This window comes from Mastomys coucha, unplaced genomic scaffold (genome assembly GCF_008632895.1).
Source record: "Mastomys coucha isolate ucsf_1 unplaced genomic scaffold, UCSF_Mcou_1 pScaffold21, whole genome shotgun sequence".
Classification (NCBI taxonomy): domain Eukaryota; kingdom Metazoa; phylum Chordata; class Mammalia; order Rodentia; family Muridae; genus Mastomys; species Mastomys coucha.
The window spans coordinates 154,661,031-154,679,595 of record NW_022196904.1 but is presented as its reverse complement, the minus strand read 5'-3'; the positions used below and the strand labels follow the sequence as shown (position 1 = coordinate 154,679,595).

Genomic DNA, 18,565 nt, shown 5'->3' with positions numbered 1-18,565 from the left:
AAATGAGGTGGGAAACAGCCATGTTACAGCACTTACACACTGCCAAGGTACTTTTGAGCAGAGGAAGGACATGACCTGGTTCCCTACAAGAGTATGGTGGCTGGTACTGGGGAGTACACTATAAGTAAGCTAGGGAACGACTAAAGGACATAATTGCACAACAGGCCATGGAGGCTTAGGAGGAACTGGCCACACAGTCTTTGTCTTTGATTTTCAATGTTCAAGAGCATCTGGGTTTCCTCATCAAGCCAGGCAGTTCCTGGGGAGCTTTCCTACAGGCCATGTGTCATTGTCTTAATTGTTTGCTGGTGCTGAAAATCAACATTTAGCAATATCTTGGGTACCTGCAGAGATGAGAAGAAAATTGACTTATGGAGGATATAGATGAAGGATAAAACTTGCCTTTAGTTTTACACTCTACCAGCCTTTAGCTCTGGGAAGAGACCTCTCTACCAGTCCCCACCCAGCTTCCCTTGAACCCTCAGATGAAAGACACACACACACACACAGTTGTTCCTTTTCAAATTGCTTTTGGACAAATATTGCTGAGTCCCACTATCTCCCACCTGGAAAATCACGCACTTGTCAATTTCTTATTTCCATCTCTCCCACCTGCCCTAAACTTCAGTTGTTAAACTCCCCCAAGCACCTGCCTGTAGGAACAGCCACAGGCCCCAACTCCTCCTGAGACCTCACATGGCTGCTGGCTTCTTCTCCCTCCAAAGCATGGCCAAACTCTTTCTCTCCTTCCTTGTATCCCCCTTTTCCTCCTGGGACCTGAAAGTCCTGTCTGTACCTTCCACCCAGCGATTAGCCCTTAGCTTTCTTTATTGACCAAGAACCAATTGGGGAACAGGACCTTAGCATCAAAAACTACCCCTTCATAAAACCAGGAAAGTTTGTTAATAAGGTACTGAAAATCAATAACCCAAAAAACATTATGCTGTCTGTGTCCCTAGATGTAAACCCTCAGAGGTTTACTGGGCAGGAAACTTAGAAGAGCATGCTTGAGGGTCCATCTCCAGAGAATGGGTGAAAGAGAAAACAGGACTTGGTAAGGAAGACACTGGGCTGGGATGCAAACTCAATGAAGGCTAAACTTACTTCGTGAGCATTGAGGAAGGCCCTTTACCTTGTTCCAAGTTGGGACAAGGAAATCAAGCCTTTAAATACATTTCTTTTACATCCAGGAAAAGCATGGGATCTCAGGTGTGCTAGCCCCCTTCAGCAAAGACATTCTTCATCAAATTATCCAGCTGCTACTACCTTCCAGCAACTATCTGATGGGATGGAGGACAGTCTCCCATTCTGAAGGACCCACAGCAATGTCTTACAGCATTCTGTGTCCCAGAATATACTCCACACCCCTGTCTATGGCACATATACAGTCATATTACTTTTTCTTGCATGTCCCAATAGAGTCATCAACAACTTTCTGGTCAGTTGTCAGTGAAATAAAATATATTCTCTTAACAGGGTTTATGATATTAATAAAAGTATCCATGCTCACACCCTCAATAAGTTTTCAGTACAAGAGCAAAACTGCACATACAGCAAAAAAGTACTAGACTCAGACTGATCTGGCATGCACTTTCCAGTCTGTCATCGGCTAATACAGTCTTAACATGAATTTTGCACCTGAGGCTGGGTCTTGTATTTGCTGACATGGGTGGAAAGTAAAGTAGGAAATGCAGCTCTTCAAGATAACTTAATAAGATCACTTTAGACTCTCATTGTTTGACTATAGCCTCACAGTATGGTATTGCCATGGTTACAGTTCCTCATTGGGAGGCTGGGTCAGAGAATCAGATTGGAGCCAACAATTATATATATTCCATCCAGGCCTACAGGTGCTGAGTGGAATGGTGTTGGGTGTGGCACTTATCCTGTCTGAGTTCCAGTGTCTGTAACATGAAGAGAACTATGCTCTGTGTACCCCCATGAAGAATATCGCATGTTGTATGGCTCAGGAGCAAATGCAGGTTACAAACTGTAAAGCACGGTACTATTTGAGGATGTTATATAATTTGAAGAAGGAATCCAGAGCAGAGTTAAGCTTTACAGAGTTGACATCCTAAAAGTATGAACAACTATACAAGTAAGGAAAATACTTATTTTACTTAAGCTGTGAGCTAGGCAAATGTTTTTGGGTTTTTGTTTGTTTGTTTGTTTGTTTTTTATTATTTTGTACATGCACACCACTTAAAAGGCAGGGTAGGAACTGTAGATCTGGGGCAGCCAGTGCTTAGAGAGTACAGCATGAAACTGGCATCAGGTGAAACAGCTTCTGTTGGACATCTTTTCTGTAGGGCCAAGGGAGCATTGGTTTGGGAGTATCATGTGACAATGAAGGCATTGTTCCTTCCCTCCAAAGATAAAAAGTCGAGACAGCACAGGAGGTAGACATGTGACTCCCTGGACAAACTCCAATGTGTATAAAATCAAAATACAACATCCCTTTGTGGTCCAAAGAATGGAAGACTTTTGTTGGGAAAGGGAGGCCAGCAGAAAAATCTTTTAAAGAAAAAGAAATTGGCACAGAGAGTTGAGTAAGTTACCCATTCAGCTAGCAAGTGGATGGCATAAAAACTAAAGCAAGAGCCATTCGAGAATCCAGTCTTTAAACCACTGTGCTATACTGTGCCTCCAGGACCAATGAGCAGAAAATCTAAGGTGGGCCTTCTCTTTTGAACTTACTGTGGAGGTGATAGAAAAAGATATAAGTGTATCCTTAATTCATTAGGCACCAGAGATCCTGAAAATTGGTGTGCAGGTTAGAGGTAGGACAATGGTTATTTCAGGAAGTTTATTTAGTGTTATATGCTTAGTTTAATATGTATTAGTAAACGTGTATTTAGTAAATAAAAACCTGGATCTGCTGGAAATGGTTGCTTAGAATGATACTGTATTTCTAAAAGTTGTGTTGATGAAATACTTTATTAAAGTTGCTTATGAAAGAAAAAGTAAATACTAATACAATTGATTTTTAACATGGTAAGCCATGGATTCAGAGTCATGTAAACTCCAAAGGAGTCATTGCTTCCCAATAGAGCTGTAAAGCTATGGTGGATCCATGGAAACACAGTGAGTCCATAGAACCATGACAGAGTCAACCCCAATTAAGCCATGTAACCATGATAGCATTCTAGGACTATGATGGCATCAGAATCTTGGAACCCTGGGGTAGCCAGTGTATCATGTTGAAGCTGTAAAACTCTAATAGGGCCATGGAACACCAATGAAGCCATGACCATGGTGATACCATAGGAGATACAGCCACAGTGTAAATGACACCACTTAAAGCAGAAAAGAACAGGTATAATATACCCAAAGTGCTCTTTACATTCAACTCTCCCAACTTCCCCCTAGAGTACCTTTCATTGCTTGAGTCTTGCCTCCAGAATGCAGTCCTGCAGTGCAGAATGAGTGTGGGGGACGAGGGGAGTAATATTGGACTCCAGCACTGATTACTTGAAGAAATTACTGAATAAGAACATACAAAATGCATTCTAGAGGCATTTGCAAAGAGAGGATAGGATTTCCTATTGCTTGAGGGGCAGGACCTGAAGGCAAAGCTGTAAATGAAACAGAAGGAAGCTGAATTGAACCCATAAGAAATAATAGCTCCAGATTATCTCCTGGATATTCCAGCTCATATGTGGTGTTCCATTTCCATTGCCTCTTTACCATGTCATTTCATTCCCAACCATATCAGGAGATTTTATTCTTCTGGTTCCTGTTTTGTTTACTTGTAGTTATTTTATGGGTTTATAAAAAAGTCAAAGAGACGAATATTAATAGTGGCCACATTTATGACAACTCTGGGTGTTTTTGTTTGTTTGTTTGTTTGTTTGTTTTTTACTCTTTTTCCAATTTAGCACAACCTATGTGGCTCCTGCCCCTACATGCCTTCTCTGATATTCTTGTAGCTGGGATTCATCATTATAAACATTTCATAGACAGTGACATGTCAGCAGTCACATGTGACAGTGTACCTAACAAGTCTTTAAAATGAAAAACTACTTTAAGCCATGTATGATGGCTAATATCTGTAATCTTAATCCTCAAGAAGCTGAGGCAAGCAGATTTCTATGAGTTTGAGACCTGCCTGGGCTACATACAGAGTTCCAGGACAGCCTGAGCTATAGCCTACCTCAAGACAACTGCAGCTGCTGCAGCTGCAGCAAAAACAACAACAACAACAAACAACCCACAGCCCTCCTTTATGCCTTAGTGGATAGCACAGGCTACAAACCCTCCAAAGTATTGTTTTAAGAAAAGAAATTTGAAAATTTTTTTCAACTTCTAATTTCAAAAAGCCCCTCAGATAATGGTGAATTGGCCTTGAACCACTCTTGTGTACCTAGAGAGACAGTGTGTGCTCTGATTTCTAGAACCTCATGACCTTGAGGAGTTCCAGGAAAGTTTGGAAACAAATTTCAACCAGAAATATTTGTTCTTTCAGTTGTGCTCCCTTGGGTTCCTAGGGCACCACTTTCATGTCAGGCTGATCTTGGCTAAGTAGAATGTATCCTTCCTGACATTTTCCTCCGCTCAGAACTGCCTTAATTGCCTTTTTGCAACCCTGCCCAGTTGCTCGACCTCTGCATCTCAGGAAGAGATGATTGCAAAAGTCATGGGCAGGACTTTAGAAATTGTGTGGAGTGGATGCATGAGGACTGGTGGACAGAGCACATTTTCATTATGCATTATTAAAACCTAGCACATCACATTAGAGATTACCAATAGCTAAATCCTCCCCTGGCCAGTGGCACCTGGATTTATTGCACTTCCTGAAAGATAGTCACACACAAAATGAGTATTGACCTGGCTGTTCTTTGAAAAGAGAAGTAGCAAGGTTGAAGCTCATACTCTGGAGAGGAGTGGAGCTGGATTTTAACCACCTAGAGCAGATAAAAAAATAAAAACAAAACAACAAAAACAAACTAACTAAAAATGAATCCTGTAAAGGATTACAGACTTTGATATATTTAAACTGAATAATTGCAACACAGGTATTACTTATTTAAGAAATGACATTATTTTTGGTGGAGAATTTTTGTTTTGTTTTTGAGATTACAATATAATTACATAATTTCTCCATTCCCTTTCCTTCCTCCAAACTCTCACATATACCCTTCCTTGTTCTCTATCAAATTCATAAACTCTGTTTCTCATTTATTACATGCATATATGTGCACACAAATATGTATTTCTAAATATAACCTACTCAAGGCTGTATAATGTCACTTGTGTGTATGTTTTCAGGGCTGACCATTTGGTATTAGAGAGCCAATTGGTGTGCTCTTCATTGGGAAAGACTATTTCTCCTGCTCTCAGCTTCCTTTAGTTACCTGTAGTTCTTTGTGTATAGTTGAGGCCTCCTAGTATCCCCCATACTCCCACCATCCACTTTGGAGTGTCTATTGTTATTGTCCTTGTTCAGCTCCTGTTTAAGCAGTCATGTTGGTGAGACTTCTTGGTTGTAGCTTCTGACATCACCAGGGAACACAGTGTTATAGCAAACTTCCTGGTCCTTTGGTTCTTAAGATCTTTCCTCCTCCTCTTCCACAGTGTTCCCTGAACCTTCTGAGCCAGAGTTGTTTTTAGATGTATTCATTAGAACTGAGTTCCAGACTTCTGCATTTTGATTGGTTGTAGTTTTCTGTAATGATCTCCATCTGTAGCAAAGAGAAATTTCTCTGATGAGGGGCAAGGACTTATCTGTGTGTACAAAAACAAATACTTACAATGTAGTTGGGTATTATGTTGTTTTGGTAAAGAGGCTGTTGTAGGTTCTCCTCCAAGATCCATGACTTCTCTAGCTTTGGGTAGGTGTCTAAGTTTCCAATTAGAAGTGTTTCTTCCTTCTTGCTGAGCAGGTCTTAAGTTCTCTTTGGAAAGCAAAAGGTAAGAGGGAGATAGTTGAGCCACCAGTTCTTTAAAAAAAATAAAACATTGACATTAAGTATAACTTGCAAGTGCTAAGAGACATCCAAAAACTTGAGTCCCTGGAAGTAGAAAACTGAGAAATAAACTGTTTAGTAACTTCTTATACATTGATTATTTGAATGATTTGAAAGACTAGGTCTTATTATGACATAATTCATCTATAATGTGATCTGTGACTTTTGACTACATAGTAAATTGTATTCAAGCAGTAGAACATTTCTTGACTTTATTATATGTATTTGCTATGGATCCTTGACTATCCCATTTGTTATTTTCTTATTTTAAAATACTGTATTTGGTTTTTGTTCTTGGATATTTTTTTGTTTGATTTTTCATTTTTTGCTTGATATTTCTTTACCTACTTGTTTTCTCCCCCAACATTCTTAAGTAAGTATTCTGAGACTTAAATGTATAAGATTTATTAAAATAATTTCAACAAGTCTGTTGTTATGTGGTTGGCTTTGAAAACAAAAGTGTGACCAGTCAAATAATTCAAAATTAGTAGCCTCTTAATTGTAGTAGCCTGCTAATGATACTTAAAAAGTCCAAAATCTAGAGTTCTGTAGACAAAATTTTTAAAAGCCAAAACTAATTCCTCAACCAATACTGCTTTTCAGAAGACCCAGAGGAGAGTACTGGTCTACCTGGAGGCACTCATTAGAGTTGGTTTGTTAGAACTAAGATTGGTAATGCTGAGTTATATTCTTTAGTAACAGAGACAAGCTGTAAGATACAAGAGGCAGCACTGGATTGAACTAAACTGTTGTGATTTCCACTCATGAGTGTAAAAACTTTCTGATTGGCACCATCCTATATCCAAGGGCTTGAAGAACAAAGCAACTACTCTGGTTTTTTTTCCGCATTCAAGTGAAATGGAAATTAAGTGCTAAGGTGTCTCTTAGAACTTAAAAATTATACTGAACTGCCAACGCTTTGTTTTGTAAAGAACCAATGGCTCAACTACCTGCCTGTTACTTTTCATCATCCAAGGAGAACTTAAGACCTGCTCAGCAAGAGGGAAATTAATCAAGCACCAAAGCATGAGTTATATATAAATCTACAGGCTCTTCTTTTTCATATTCTTTCTCATATGAATGTGGTGACAACAGAGTGACTGCTGAGTAACTTAGCTGAGCTGAGCTGCTCTTTGCCTCACTATACCATCTCCCAGGATTTCTGTGCAGGGACTGTGAAGCGGGAGCATGTTTTATAAACTTAATGGTCCCTATACAAATGAGCTATAATTTTTATTGTAACTTATTACTAAAATAAAACCGTGGAAAGAATTTGTATTATATAGCCTTTGGGTAACTTTTTTGTCAGCTCTGGTGAAAGCATTTTCATTTATGAATTTGTGGATAGGGGAAGTATCCATGACTATAGACTCAGCAGTACTAAAAAGAAACCAAAGTGATAATTTAAAAGAAGAAGAAGAGGGGCCTGGGCTCAGACAGGATCTGATATCAATAGGCAGAGAGGCCAAGGGAAGAGAGAAACATGAAATTCATATTTTTCTAAAAGTTCCTTTAAGTATATTTCAGAATGAGTGCATACACTCTAAAGCAGGGACGCTGGGTCACTGAATTTAGGAATACAAATGCTGTATGTTCTGAAGAACCTCATTTCCACTACTTAGGGGCTGCTCAAGAGTGAAATGTAATGGGATATATTGAAGATTAGCTGTTCATTTAGTGGATGCCATAAATATTATCATTAATGAAAAGACAAGCAGTGCATGTTTCTCTTATGTGGTTGAATCTGAGGGTGTGCTGGAAGGAATTGGAGCCTACTCTGGGTTACTCAGTTGAGCCCCTGTCTCAAAACAAAGCCAGAAGCAGAAAATAAAGTATCTTTTCTTTTAGTCAGGAAAATAATAGGAGAGAAAGGGGTTAAAAAGATAAGGATAGCAGAGTATACAGAAAATCTACCCTAAGATCACTGTGTGCTTTCATGGCCTCAGTTAACCCAGCAAGTAAAATAAAACTAAAAGAGAGAATTTGTTTCTGAGTGATCACAAATTCTATTAGTGTATGAAGTTTCTAACAGGACCTGACTTTCTAAGGATCAAATTTCCCATTTTGGCCAGGGCCTTTCTCTTCAGGATTCATGGTCATCTTAAATTCTAGTCCCTTGCTCAGTTGTCTGGATCTATGATTCTGCTTATGCTAGATCAAGAGTGGCAGCTTCATGCTTCTCAAACATGTTCTATAACAGCAGTTGGGGCTCATCTGGCCCTAACTGCACATCTGTAGGTTGCAGCACTGTTAGCACTTTAGTTGAAACTGTTGACGGGCAAGGGCACGCTCCCTGCCCATCTTGCTCTGGTAAAAGTTTCCTGGGTTTGCATCTAGCTGATGAGGGTTCCCCCCCACACACCAGGCCATGTTGTATTTCTAATCTCAATAGCTGCATTCCCAAAGTCTTGTATCAACAGCAGATTACCACACATTTGTTCCCATCTCGACCACACTAAAACCTATGCCTAAGAAAGGCGTAGGCCAAAATGAAAGCATATTTTTATTAGCTCCTATTTAAGATGCAACAGAGCCTGTGTGAGGAAATGAGAAATGAGCTGTCAGTGGGTTAAGCTCTCATTTCCTAGGTTAAGCATTTACAAATATGTGGTTTTAAAGAAGGTAGCTCTGGCTTCTGACAAGCCAAGTGTGTTTGAGTTTGTGGTGCTTGTACATCTTGTACCCGAGAAGCACTGGATATTTGCAATAAAGTGTCATACAAAATAAAACAATAACAAGAAACCCATAAAATAAAACAAACCCCTATGGGAAGACTTCCCCTATCTGGGCAAGATGACGTTCTCCTCTGAATAGAATGACTGGTCCATGTACTAACAGGGGTGCTTGACCATCAGTGTGAGCTTTGCAGCTGGAAAATCTCTTCTTGGACTGCTGACAGTGTTATTGAACTTTGGCCTTTCTCCAAAGACACTGGAGAGACCAATAGGGAAGAAGAACACTCTTCTGCAGTGATTTATAAACAGTATGTTAGCAGCTTTCAAATAATGTGAATTATGTGCAAGACACTAGCAGCTTTCAGAGACCAACTACATCATTTTATGGTACTTTGCTCAACTGCATTCTACTTTGACATTATGTTTCTTATGGTTCCTGGAAGCTGTGTGGCCAGCAAGTCTGTTGATGTTTTGTTTCCAGAAGCTAAGATGAGCACTAGCATTTTGTTTTTAGCAAATAAGTTATTCTTGTTCCCCTTCGCTGTGCTGGGGATGGAACTCAGGGCCTTGGTCGGTGCGCATGGCAGGCAAATATTCTGTCAATGAGATTCAGCCCCAGTACAGTAAAGTGTGTTTTAATAAATTGGCATGCATTGTTTTTGAGCTCATGCTATTGTACACTTGAACATCTCCAGTTCTACAAACATAACTTCTATGTGCAGTGGAAAAGAATCATGTGACTTGTACTGTAGTGCTGCTCTCTTTATTATCGTAGTCTTGAAGGGTAGGTACTCTGATTTCTCTGAGACATGCCTGAATGTCCAGGAGGACCAGGAGGGGTTCATTTATGACTCTGGGATAGTTATGACTTTCATCTCACCAAGATGAGGTATTTGGTTTCCTCTGGTCTGTGCCACAACCTCCATCTTCCAATCCAGTCCTGCAGTGTCTTGTCTGTATTATTCTGCTCTATGCCCTACATTCATTGACTAGGTACTATTACAACTTCAATGTGAACAAAGAGAACACTGAGCAGACACTGAAAGATCAGACTTTATAGCTATGTAACTAATCTCTTATGATCATGGGCCCTTTGGAGAATCTGACTGAAAAGCATGCAAGCAAGCTGTGCTCCCCTGCCAAGCATTCAGATGTCTGCAAGCTTATTGTGAACCTCTAAAATCAATACCTGGACACCAAAGAAAGAAGCCTGGGCTTATTACCTTTACATCATCTGGGATAGAGGCTTCTTCTTGTATAAACTGAAGGCATAACAACTCCAAGGTAGGGTTAAATGGAAGGTTTTGTTGAATTTATGAGGGAGAGTACAGACAGAAGCATCTGGAAGAGTCCAGAGCAGAGAGAGAAAGTAGTAGACTGAACGTGGCCAGCAGACTGGACTTGGCCATGAGAAGAGAGGCAAGGAGAGAAAAAGTGGAAGAAAACGAGTATGGGCAAGGAGACCAAGAGAGAGAAACAAAAAGAGAGAGCACAAAGAAAGGAAGACAAAAGAGATGAGTATGGTCAACATACCAGGGTAATAAGAAGAATGAGAAGCTGGGGCTGAGGAAGTCCATGAGTTGGAGATTTTTTTTCTTTGCTTAGGTTTTGTTTGATTTTGTTTTTATTCCTTCCTTTCTTTTTTTATTAAACTAATAAAATTTTTAAGTCATCATAATAATTTATAATAGTTAAATGCCTCTTAAATATACATGATATCTTCTGAAGCCAAAAGTTATATGCACTCAACCAGTTTTAAAATCTATTTGAAACATTAAACATGATAGAACTAGAAAAAAATCTCTTATGATGTCCTCTATGAAAGGAAATTGTGACAAGTTCCTGATTAGACAGAAACCGTTCCATCTCCAGGGGAGAATATGCAAGTGTAACTGTGCCTTCATAGAATGAATTTGATAGTGTTCCTCCTGTTTCTATTTTTTGGAATAGTTTGAAGAGTATTGGTATTGGGTCTTCTTTGAAGGTCTGATAGAAGTCTGCACTAAACCTGTCTGGTCCTGGGCGTTTTTTGGTTAGAAGACTTATAAGGACTGCTTCTATTTCTTTAGGGGTTATGGGACTGTTTAGATGGTTTATCTGATCCTGTTTTAACTTAAGTATTTGGTATCTGTCTAGAAAATTGTCCATTTCATCCAGGTTTTCCAGTTTTGTTGAATATAGGCTTTTGTAGTAGGATCTGATGATTTTTTAAATTTCCTCAATTTCTCTTGTTATATCTCTCTTTTCATTTCTGATTTTGTTAATTTGGATACTGTCTCTGCCCTCTGGCTAGTCTGGCTAAGGGTTTATTTATCTTGTTGATTTTCTCAAAGACCCAGCTCCTGGTTTTGCTGATTCTTTGTATAGCTCTTTTTGTTTCTACTTGGTTGATTTCAGCCCTGAGTTTGATTATTTCCTGCCACCTACTCCTCTTGGGTATATTTACTTCTTTTTGTTCTAGAGCTTTCAGGTGTGCTGTTAAGCTAGTAGTGTATACTCTCTCCAGTTTCTTTTTGAAGGCACTCAGAGCTATGAGTTTTCCTCTTAGTTTTAGCTATGGGTTTTCTGCTTTCATTGTGTCTCATAAGTTTGGGGTAGTTGTACCTTCATTTTCATTAAATTCTAAGAAGTCTTTAATTTCTTTATTTCTTCCTCTACCAAGTTATCATTGAGTAGGGCATTGTTCTGCTTCCATGTATGTGAGCTTTCTGATGTTTTTGTTGCTATTGAAGACCAGCCTTAATCCATGGTGATCTGATAGGATGCATGGGATTATTATTCAATCTTCTTGTATCTGTTGAGGCCTGTTTTGTGACTGATTGTATGGTCAATTTTGGAGAAGGTACCATGAGGTGCTGAGAAGGTATATTCTTTTGTTTTAGGGTGAAATGTTCTATAATTATCTGTTAGATCCACTTGGTCTATAACTTCAGTTAGTTTCACTGTGTCTCTGTTTAGTTTGTTTCCATGATCTGCCCATTGATGAAAGTGGGATGTTGAAGTCTCTGACTATTATTGTGTGAGGTGCAATGTGTGTTTCGAGCTTTAGTAAAGTTTCTTTTATGAATTGTGGGTGCCCTTGCATTTGGAGCATAGATGTTCTGAATTGAGAGTTCTTCTTGGTAGATTTTTCCTTTGGTGAGTATATGTCCTTCTTTATCCTTTTTGATAACTTTTGGTTGAAAGTTGAATTTATACGATATTAAGATGGTTACTCCAGCTTGTTTCTTGGGACCATTTGCTTGGAAAATTGTTTTCCAGGCCTTTACTCTGAGGTAGCATCTGTCTTTTGACACCAAAGTGAGTTTCCTGTATGCAACAAAATGCTGGCTCCTGTTTTCGTATCCAGTGTCTTTGTCTATGTCTTTTTATTGAGGAATTGAGTCCGTTGATGTTAAGAGATATTAAGGAATAGTAATTGTTGCTTCCTGTTATTTTTATGTTATTTTTATGTTTGTATGACTATCTTCTTTTAGGTTTGTTGAAAGAAGACTACTTTCTTGCTTTTTCTAGGGTGTAGTTTCCTTCCTTGTGTTGGTATTTTCCATCTATTATCCTTTGTAGGCCTGGATTTGTCAAATGATATTATGTGAACTTGTTTTTCTCGTGGAATATCTTGGTTTTTCCATCTATGGTAATTGAGAGTTTTGCTGGGTATTTTCTGGGCTGGCATTTGTGTTCTCTTAGTGTCTGTATGACATCTGCCCAGGATCTTCTAGCTTTCATAGTCTCTAGTGAGAAGTCTGGTGTAATTCTGATAGGTCTGCCTTTATATGTTACTTGACCTTTTTCCCTTACTGCTTTTAATATTCTTTGTTTTATGCATTTGGTGTTTTGACTACTATGTGACAGGAGGAATTTCTTTTCTGGTCTAATCTATTTGGAGTTCTGCAGGCCTCCTGAATGTTTATAGGCATCCCTTTCTTTAGGTTAGGGAAGTTTTCTTCTATAATTTTGTTGAAGGTATTTACTGGCCCTTTAAGTTGGGAGTCTTCACTCTCTTCTATACCTATTATCCTTAGGTTTGGTTTTCTCATTATGTCCTGGATTTCCTGGATGTTTTGGCTTAGGACCTTTTTGCATTTTGCATTTTCTTTGACAGTTGTGTCAATGTTTTCTATGGTATCTTCTACACCTGAGATTCTCTCTTCTATCTCTTATATTCTATTGGTGATGCTTGCATCTATGACTCCTGATTTCTTTCCTAGATTTTCTAGCTCCAGGGTTGTCTCCCTTTGTGATTTCTTTATTGTTTCCATTTCCATTTTTAGATCCTGGAAGGTTTTGTTCAATTTCTTCACCTGTTTGATTGTGTTTTCCTGTAGTTCTTTAAGGGATTTTTGTGTTTCCTCTTTAAGGGCGTCTAGCTGTTTACCTGTGTTCTCCTGTATTTCTTTAAAGGAGTTATTTATGTCCTTCTTAAAGTCCTCTATCATCATCATGAGATGTGATTTTAAATCAGAGTCTTGCTTTTCTGGTGTGTTGGGGTATCCAGGGCTCACTGTGGTGAGAGAACTGGTTTCTGGTGATGCCAAGTAGCCTTGGTTTCTGTTGCTTATGTTCTTGCCCTTGCCTCTTGCCATCTGGTTATCTCTGGTGTTAGCTGGTCTTGCTGTCTCTGTGGCTTGTCCCTCCTGCAAGCCTGTGTGTCAGTACTCCTGGAAGACTAATTCTCTCAGGGAGGAATTGGGGTATGGAGAGCTGTGGCACAGGGTCAGCTCCGGGGTGCAGATGGAAACTGGAAGCATCCTGTCCCCAGCTGTTCCTTGGCTCCTATGTCCTATGGCTCTGGACCAGCCTCTCTTGTGCCAGGAATTTGAGCAGAAGTGGTGGTCTTACCTGTGCTCACAGGTGTGTTGGCAATCCTGGGAGACCAAACAGTATTTGGGTATGTAACCCGTGGCACAGGACCAGCTCCTTGTGCAGATGGAAACCGGAAGGATCCTTGACCTGGAGAATTTTAGGGTAATGGGCAGGATGAGAAGAACCAGGATGCTAGTATGCTCTCTGAAATGTGTAACAGGCACTTGTGATAGTGAGGGAGCCTGGAGGCCAGCATGTGTTTAGTATGCTAATAAGCACCACAGAATGCCATTTGTCCCTTCTGCCAGTGTTTGGGAAATGGCTCCTTTGTTAGAACTGGCTCTTTTGGAATGGGTGCAGAACTTTGGGAGTGGCATTTATTTTGGAATTGATACTTCTAACTCATTTGCCATCTATATTAGAACATATAGTTTTTGCTGTAATAAAATACCCAAGGATGGATGCTGTGTTTTATAGAAAGATAGAGAAAAACCAGGGATATGTTTGGTGAAGAGGTATGGTCGGGGAAAGGGGGTGCCTCTGTGGGCCCATGCTGAGGCATCACTTCCCCAGCCCCAGATACCAGCCACAGGATGGTATAGTATACAATAGAGTTTATTTAGAGCATGGGGAGGTGAGTTGAGGCAGTAGTAGAGACAGAAAAAGGAAGAGAGAGAGAGAGAGAGAGAGAGAGAGAGAGAGAGAGAGAGAGAGAGAGAGAGAGAGAGGAGAAGGAATAGGAATAGAGGCCAGCCATGAGCACATGGAGAGAAGGGGAATGGGAAGAGAGGAGGAAAAGAGCAATAGAAGAGAACAAGAGCAAAGAGAGAGGAGGGGACAAACAGCCTTCTTTCATAGTGAGTCAGGGACACCTGGCTGTTGCCAGGTAACTGTGGGGTGGAGCCTAGACTAAATGCCAACATACAACTTCAGTGGGGGGAGGCTTCTGTATATGTCACAGTATGATGGATAGCATGATGGTAAGATCACATGACTGGAAAAGAGGGCAGTTACATAGTACGAAGGGAAATACAGGATTTTGGAGGCCAGGTTAACCCTTCACAGCAACCCTCACATGGGAACCAACCCAGATCCCAAGAGAACTAGCTCAACCCCTTCTAGGAGGTAACACCTCAGCCACCAAATTTCTTGATGCCTCCATATCCCCACATTGCCACACTGCAGACCATGCTCCCAATACTTTGTCCTATTGTATCCAAACCATTATGATACCCCAGGTTGTGGCTTTATTCTTGTGGGCTCAAATGGTGGCAAGTATCCCAGTAGCAATTGCATTTCAGGCAGGGATATGAAAAGTAAAGATAATTTCTAAGGATGTTTCTCCAAAGTTCTACTTAAAATTTATGGTGATATGCAAGGATGGCCCCTGTGCATAAGACACTGCAGTTAAACAGATGATCACTGTCTTAGCTAGAATTTTATTGCTGTGAAGAGACACCATGACCAAGGCAACTCTTATAAAACCCACCATTTAATTGGAACTGGCTTACAGGTTCAGAGGTTTAATTCATTATCATCATGGCAGGAAGCAAGACAGCATGAAGGCAGATGTGGTGCTGGAGGAGCCAAGAATTGATTCAAAGGGAGTCTGGATCACACTGGCCAGATTTGAACATATATATGAGACCCCAAAGCCCTGCCTCCACAGTGACACAGTTTCTCTAACAAAGTTACACCTCCTCCAATAAGGCCATCCCTTTTAATAGTCCCACTTCCTATGAGTTAAACATATTCAAACTACCACAATAAATCCATGTAAATCTGTTTTATAAGTTCAAAGAGTCATCAAACATGTGGCTGTTGCATGTAATTTCAACAATCACACTTGCTCCAGCTAGGCTCTGGGACTAGCAGCTGCCCACTTGCCATCTTGTCGGCCCCACAGCTAGCTAATGCTTTCCTGAGGTTCAGGCTATGCTCCAAGAACAGCTACCAACTGTATCCCCATGAGCACAGCCCATTCCTCCTTGTCGGCTGCCAGAAATGGCCATCTCACCCAGATTCCACCTCTAGCTTGCTGAGCTGCCCAACACCAGTCCCTCCTGGGAATGCCTGGAGCTACCCCTCAGGGTCCACCAACTGCAAGCCCCAGAGGTTGACTTTGCCTATGGCCAATGATTGCTCCCTAGTTATGCCTTCTTTCTTGCCCACCTGAATTGTCACAAATGGAAAACACCGGACAATCTTAATATTTTAAAATCAGCCAAATGATACAACCGCTGGGCTCAGAATCTATCATCCTAAACTCATCAGCTATTCTATATTAGAATCCATCCAGTGGTGGAGGCTGTGGGCCTGGCTCTAATAGCCCCAAGGCCTACATGGTGTCATTCTTCTTCACTCCACGCCCTGGCTGAAAAACCTTTTCTCAATCTCATCTCCTCCTCTTCCTCCTGGGACCCAAAAAACCTGCCTCTATATCTATGCCCAGCAATTAGCTTCTGCCTTCTTTATTTATTCAAACAATTAAGGAATCTCCCCCTACATGTGGCAGAGGGTTACAGCCTCAGCTCCTGCAAAGGTCTGTCTCCTTTCTCTTTTCAACTCCCTAGAACGTATTTTTCAGTATTGGTCCCTGGCCTTTCACCTCATGGACCCTCTCATTTTCTTTCCTCCCATCCATACCACTGTCCTGAGTACATGGTCTCAGGAAGGGTCAGTACTAGGGAGGGATATCCCATGGCTTCTTGGAGCAGAGTGTGATGATGGTGGCACCCATTCTGAGCTGCCAGCACCACCAGGAAGACATTCAGACAACTTCCTCAGATGAGCAGGTCACTCAGCTTCATGGTAGCTGCCTAGCATGTTCCTGTTCACAGAGGTTTCAGTCGTCTCAAGCATCACTGGGCTGCAGGGTTTGGGGACACCTGATTATGGGGTGAGCTGGTGTCTAGCCTGACTTCCTCTCACCACTGAGTCACCAAACAAAGACTTGGTATTTGTCAGCAGGATGACTGAACAGTCCTGCAGACAGTTGCCCTGATCTACACCAACATCAGGGAACTTTATCTGCCTGATGCACACATGTACGTGGGAGATGGGAAGGTAGGTATATAGCAAAAGAGAGAGAAACCGCCATCACAAGTCAAGAGAGAGAAATCCCAGAAGAAATGCAAATGTTTTATGATGAGTAACTTGAACAACATATTTTCCTTTCCCTTTCAAAGAGGGAGCTCTGCATTTTCTTTTGAACTGCATCCCTAAATTATACATCCCATCCTTCCACGTCTTACAGGCCAGCCACACAACGTTACAAAGGAAGCTGGGAACCATACTCTTTATTTTAGGTGCTGGTGGCCACACAGGACTTCTGCTGCTGTGGAAGATGGAGAAAGTGACTGCTGGAGTAGATAACTAGTAGTTTATTCTGGTTAAGGAAATATATGTAAAAGAATTACCACAGACCAGGCATGACTGACAGTGTTTATAACCTGTAGTCGGTTAATTCTACAATCAACATTCTTACTGTGTCAAGTTATTCAGGAGGCTGAGGCAAGAGAATTGCTGTTTCAGGGTGTGACTAGGCTGTTGAGCGAATTCAAAGCCAATTTACTGAGACCCTGTTTCAAAAATAAAGAGACTTAGGGGTACAGTCCAGCACAGATGAGACCCTGGGTTCAACTTCTAGCACCACTAACACACAAAGACACACAGAGACACACACACAGATACACACATACACACACACACACACACACACTCACACAAAGGCAACACACCAAGATGACAAAGAAGGATTCAACTTAGCAAGAATACACTTAGCTAACAATGAAGTCAAGCTTAAACCTAGGCAGTCTGGACTTCAGTTCCCAGGCCCCAAGCCAAACAGTGAGTTCAGATGTCTATGGACACATCACAAGTTCCTGGAATTTTTATTTGAGACAAAGCCTTCAAGGTGATTTTTATAAAATATTGCTGTAGAATGTGAGGACACAATAAACTTCCTGTGATGAGTTTTGTATTCGAGGTTGTAAAGAATGCATTGGAGCTGGGGGAACACTAGCACATGTTCATAGCCTACTCATGGCCAACAGCGCAAAAAAGAAAAGTAGTAAAATAAAAAAGAATATGTGACTAATTAGTGACAGGAAACCCAACGGTTATAACACAGTGGTGAAAAATTTAACAGTTTCCATTATAGTTTGAGATGCGTCAGCCATGCCACCACCTAGGGACAACATGCTGCCCTAGGTACACAATGACTTGGGCTGGATGTTAGCCGGGGCAGCAGGGGTAGCCCTGGGCCCTCTTTGGAAACCCTGTGCTGGCGAAGGTTGTGATCCTCTTCACCAATTCCAATGCCCTGGCCTGTGAGACTTAGAGATTGGCGTGACTGGGAAGACAAGGGATGAAAAATCAATACCTCTGGGTACAGAAAAGCTAGGAGCAGGTGGGCAGTGTCCTCTGATGCAGATGTTCCAGCTGCCTGGATACTCAGCCCATCTATTCTATACAGCTGAAGGAGAAGGCACATTAGCGAATCTTAATAGGGGAAGCAGTCTCAGGCTGCAGGCATCTGGGAGCTTGACGCTGTGGTTGGTGCTTTCTGCACACACTGTGGACATCTGTACTCAGAGCAGGGGAAGGCTTTGCTATCGCTGTGAATCTGAGCCACTGGTGTCATTGGCACGGCCATGCTCACATCAACAGTACACTTTCACTCAGGACTCCTTCCTCTCCCCACGTCATGGCACAGGGAAACACTTCAGTGTGTCTCTCTGGGGGAGGCTACGTTTCTGAGATTGTGTTAGCTTTTCCACCTCCCTGACTAGAAAGGCTCCGACCAAATCCTGGACTGGAGACAGGCTTTCTATCCTTTAGTGCCTTACAATATGGGTGTCCCTCTTCCTGATATGTATGATATCCCTCTCCTGCTTCAGATGGCTCACAGCTGGCATGCTCATCCTGACAGGGTGTTTTCTGTGCTTGGAAGAATGCTGACTTACGCCCTTGAGTGGGCGCATACCAGAGTCTCCATAACAGATTGTTCTCTTAAAATAGTCCTCTCAGCCTTCCCTGTTAAGTCAGGTCTCAAGGCTCAGAGTCCGTTGCTAAAACAGAATGGGTACTTTCCATTGCAGATTGTCCTTTAGGGCTGTG

At 41.2% G+C, this 18,565-nt stretch overlaps 1 protein-coding gene and 1 long non-coding RNA gene across 2 annotated transcripts in view; both read left to right on the top strand.

Annotated features, from left to right (window-relative positions):
• The window catches only part of Mamdc2 (MAM domain containing 2), a 158,902-nt gene that overhangs the window by 24,671 nt on the left and 115,666 nt on the right, over positions 1-18,565 (top strand). The window lies entirely within an intron of this gene.
• LOC116103670 lies at positions 3,205-7,244 on the top strand. Its single transcript, XR_004123534.1, has 2 exons — positions 3,205-3,316; positions 6,570-7,244. It is a non-coding gene; the product is annotated as an uncharacterized LOC116103670 (long non-coding RNA).